General features: G+C 40.1%; 1 pseudogene; it reads left to right on the top strand.

Moving 5' to 3' along the window:
* The first annotated feature begins 1,142 nt into the window (after positions 1–1,142).
* LOC114085992 (prothymosin alpha-like) lies at positions 1,143–3,521 on the top strand (annotated as a pseudogene).
* Positions 3,522–5,133: the final 1,612 nt, after the last annotated feature.

Raw genomic sequence — 5,133 nt, 5'->3', positions numbered from 1 at the left:
GACCTACTGATCATGGACCAAAATCTCCAAAACTGTGAGCCAAAAATAAACTTTTCCTCTTTTGAAAGTCAATTAACTCAGGCATTTTGTTACTGTAACAAAGTTTACAAACATAGCCACAAATTATTTATCATGCCTTTGAATGGTTCCTTCCCTTAATAATTCTGGACATACCCATGTGATTTGCTTTTGCTAATGGGTCAATAGCAAATGTGGAGCAAACAGAGACCTGAAAAGCTCTTGCTCATTTAGGCTAATTCACTATTGAGGCTCTTCAGATTCTGCTATTGCTGTCATGTAAATGATGAGAGACTGGTGGCTTCCTATTGTCACAGCTGAAAGATGGTCAACTTCCAGAAGCTAGGATGCCTTGCTGATCAGCAGGTAACTGGTATGGCTTAGCTAAGTACAGCAGAAGATCATCAAAAGAGAGGCCCAACCCAGATTGCCAACCTACAGAACAGTGAATGACATAGATGGCTGTAGTTCTAAGGTCACTTAGTTTTAGGGAAGTTTGTTATATAGCAAAAGCTAACAGAAACATAGATGGATAAGATATGGTTCTTGCTTTCAGGACTTCACAGTTTAATAGAATAATTTGCTTCCAAGGGAACCTCCTTGTGTAGTTGGATCCTTAGAGCTATACCAGACAGTAATACTAGTCTCTGAAATTCTTCCCCCATCCCCTACCCCCAGAATACTAGTTAAAAGCATGAGCTTGGAAGCCAAAGTGCTTAGATTCAAATCTAAGCTTCCTCATTTACTAGCAGTATGACTTAGATTGCCTGATCTTTGGGTCTCTATTTCTACAGACAGGGGGTAATAATAGGACCTTCTTCATAGAGTTATTAAGGGGATTAAAGATAAACATTTCTTATAGTAGAGCCTACTAGTGAATGTTTTAAAAGTATTAGCAACATATAGTTGGTCTAAAATAGAATCAGGACAGGCTGCTCTGAAAAGCCATCTTTGCATTGTTCCTGGTCTAGCTCCCCCACTCTCTGCAACTACCTCCACCTTTATTAATTGATTGATTGATTGATTGATTGCAGTGCTAGGGGTTGAACTGGGCCTCATGCATGCTAGGCAAGCACAGATTTCTTTTTAACTTGCTGCGTTGATCACCTGCATGCCCCACCTTGTTAGACACTAGCTCTGAGATCACCAAGGACTTAAAGGAGAAAAAGGAAGTTATGGAGGATGCAGAGGATGGAAGAGATGCTCCCGATAATGGGAATGATAATGAGGAAAATGGGGATCAGGAGGCTGACAACAAGGTATATGAAGTAGAAGAAGAGGGTGATGAGGAGGAGAAGGAGGAGGAGGAGGAGAAGGAGGAGAGGGTGATAAGGAGGAGGAGGATGAAGATGAAGATCAGGAGGTTGAGGCAGCTATAGGAACATGGGCAGCTAAAGATGATGAGGATGACATTGTTGACACCAAGAAGCAGAAGATTGATGAGGATGACACACTCTCCACTACCCAACCAAAACCACAACGTGAATTTGCAACAGGGAAGGGAAAAAGAAACCCAAAGGCACTGCTTTTTATCTTAAAAGTACTTTGGGGCTGTGGATGTGGCTCAAGCAGTAACGCGCTCGCCTGGCATGCGCAGGGTGCTGGGTTAGATCCTCAGCACCACATAAAAATAAAATAAACATGTTGTGTCCATGGAAAACTAAAAAATAAATATTAAAAAATTCTCTCTCTGTTTCTCTCTTTTTAAAAAAAGTACTTTAAAAAGGGGAAACTGGTTTGCATGTTTTATTTACATTTTACAATTTTGCACCTATTGTTAGAGGTCAGCCATTTTTAATGATTTCAGATGACCAATCAGCCTTCTGATTGTTCTCTGGCCTACTTCTGACTTTACTTGTGGTGTGACCGTGTTTGCTATAATCTCAAAGAAGAAGAAAAACTCTTGTAATTAAAGCAAACACAGAAACAACAACTACAAAAAAACCCCGATCATTTCCAACATTCCAGTAATTTTTGTTTGTGTGTATGTACTTTAGCTGTACTATAAGTAGTTGGTTTGTATTAATTAGATGGTTAAAGAGGCCAAAGATAAAAGGTTTCTTTTTTTCCTTTTTTTTTGGTTTATGAAGTTGATGTTTATTTATTTATTTTTTGGCTTGTTTGATATATATGTGAAATAATGCTGTCTACCAATAAACCAGAATTTAAAAAAAATAGAATAAGCATTAAAAAAGTCTTTTTCTTTTTGAACTGCACTTTCCCCTAATGCAAAAGTAATGTATGTTCTTTGTGGAAAATTGAAAAAAAAAAAAAAAAAACCCCACTAACAACAGGAAAGCTGAAAAGAAGAAAACAAAGGTCATCCCTTAGATTTTGCTCCAACTTTAGCAATAATACCTTTTATTTTAAGTCAAGCTACTATGATCAGCTATTGGAGAAAGGTCATTCAAGATACTCAGGGAATAAATGTATCAAGTGCTTAGCCAAGTGGAGCCCTTTATAAATACTCTACTGAGTGTAGATTTCTTCATTTGGATTGAAGAGGATCGAATAGTTCCTTTCCTACAGCAACTGGGAGATAATTTGTAGACCCCCATGGACTAAATGAGACATTTGTGGCTATGTTAGTCACTTCCATTGCTGCGACAAAATAGCTGACAAAATCAATCTAAAGGGGGAAATATTTCTTTTGGCTCATGGTTTCAGTGCATGGTGGTTTGGCCCAGTTGCTCTGAAGCCTGTGGTGAGGCAGTATATCACAACAGAGGCATGTGGCACAGAAGAACTGCTGAGTTCATGGCAGCCAGGAAGCAGAGGGAGAGAAAGAGAGCTCACTTTATAATGTAGGCTCCCCAATCCTATTAAAGTATGAGTCCATCAATGAGTTAATCCATTGATGATGTTAGAGCCCTCATGATACAATCACCAAAGGCCCCACCTCTGAATACTACTGTGTTGGAGACCAAACCTTCAATATATAAGCTTTGGGGGACATTTAAGATCCAAACCATAATATTATTTCCCTGGCTCCAATTCTCACATCCATCTCATAATGCAAAATGATTTTAGTTCATCTCCAAGTGTCTCCAAAGTTCCAGAATTACTCAAAAGTCCAAGTCCAAAGTCTACCCTGAGATTCAAGGCAAATTCTTAGTTGTAAACCCTTGTGAAAAAGATTACATACTTTCAAGGTTAAATTGCCCAAAGAAAACATTCCCATTCCAAAGGAAGGAATAGGAGAAAATCAAGGAAGGATGAGACCAAAGTAAGAGTGAAACCCATCAGGGAAAACAGTAAATCCTGTAGCTCATGTCTGGCATCTACAGCACAAGTTGATGTGATATAAGCACGAGAGGGGATTGAGTGGCCCCGTAGCTATAGCCCTGCCAGACATACCCACATAGCCACTCTTTTGGGCTTGCTCTGTCTGCTGCCTGCGGCTTCCATTGGCAGGTGTTCACATCATTGCCATCTCTAATATTCTGGCATCTCCATCGCAGCTTTGGCTTCAGAGACTGCCAGCAGGAATTCTGACCCCATAATAAACTGTCTGGCCTCACAGGCTTTCCTTTGAAATTTCAGTGGAAACTTCCATGACCCTATAACTATTAAATCCTGTATGCCTGAGAAATCAACACTAGGTGGACGATCCAAAGTCTGCTGTTATGGTTTGGATGTGAGATGTCTTCCCCAAATTCCTGTGAATGCAGCAAAATTCATTAGAAAAATTAGATTAGCAATATTCATTGGTGAAATTAGATTATGAGAGATGTGACCTAATCAGTCCATCTTGGTTTGAAAGGACTGGATGGTAACTGTAGGCAGGTGGGGCATGATTGCAAGTGGTGGGTCACTGGAGGTGTGCCCTGGAAGAATGCATCTTTCTTGTGTCTCCTTCCCTCTCTCACCTCTTGGCTTCCTTGCTGTTATGAGGGAGCAGATTCCCTCCACATACCCTTCCCCCATGATGTACTGCCTTACCAGAGCAGTGGAGTTAGCTGTCTATGAACTGAGACCACTGATACCATGTGCCAAAATAAACCTTTCCTCCTCTAAATTGTTCTTGTCAGTTATTTTGGTAACAGTGACACAAAAGCTGACTAAAACATCTGTCCTCAGTGGGAGCAGTATCCAGGTCTCCTTGAACCATGGCTGTGGTAGCTTCTGAGCGCCTAGAGAGCTGAACACAGGGAAATGAATCCTGGGGAAACAGCTTCCTAGGACGCTCTGTGGGAAGAGGGCACCTAGGGACTCTTGCCTCAAATGAAAGGTTTACACTTTTACACTTTCAAACTTGCAGGTGGAAGGGGTCTTGTTCATTTTTAATATGCTTTCAAAGCACCTTTCCTATTGTTCCAGTGCAAAGTAAGAGGCTACTTTTTTTTTTTTTAAGTACCAAGGATTGAATGCAGGGATGCTTAACCACTGAGCCTCATCCCCAGCCCCTTTTTTATATTTTATTTTGAGACAGGGTCTTGCTAAGTTGCTTTGAGCTTTGCTAAGTTGCTGAGGCTGGCTTTGATTTCCCAATCCTTCTGCCTCAGCCTCCTGAGCTGCTGGAAAATGGCTTTATTTTAAATAGTGCTAATCTCTTCAGCGACTACCCTTTTCCTTGGCTATAACTTTACATGTCCTCCTTTTCTGACCAAATGGCAAATTCTTCAAATCTTGCCACTATTTTTGTTGTTATTGTTGTTCCTAATTTTCACTGTAAATCTGGCTAAAAGCAGACATCAATACGCATGCCTTGAAATTTCCTTCATCTGATTAATTTAAGTTCAGTGTCACAAAAAATTTCAGGGTATGAACAAAATGTAGATGAGTTCTTTGCCAGAATGCAATACCAATGACCTCTAGTCCAATTCCCAATAGAGTCCCCATTTCTATCTGAAATCTCATGAGCAGAACCTTTACTCTTCACATTCTTATCAGCATTCTGGTCTTCTGAGCTCCCAACAGAATCAGCTATTAAGCTCTGCTTGTAACTATTGGCATGAAACAATAATTCTGTTTTAAAGGAAACAAGAAGATAGTTTGTTGTGAGCCAAATATAAATACTATGGTCCTGGAACACAGACACAAGTTACCCTGAGTGACATGTTCTATTGTGGAAGAGGTTATATGAACTTTTATAGTTACAGGGGGAAAAAGTCA

This window comes from Marmota flaviventris, chromosome X, assembly GCF_047511675.1.
Source record: "Marmota flaviventris isolate mMarFla1 chromosome X, mMarFla1.hap1, whole genome shotgun sequence".
Taxonomy (NCBI): Eukaryota; Metazoa; Chordata; class Mammalia; order Rodentia; family Sciuridae; genus Marmota; species Marmota flaviventris.
The sequence above is the reverse complement of the archived record's forward strand: the minus strand, read 5'-3'. Positions and strand labels throughout refer to the sequence as shown.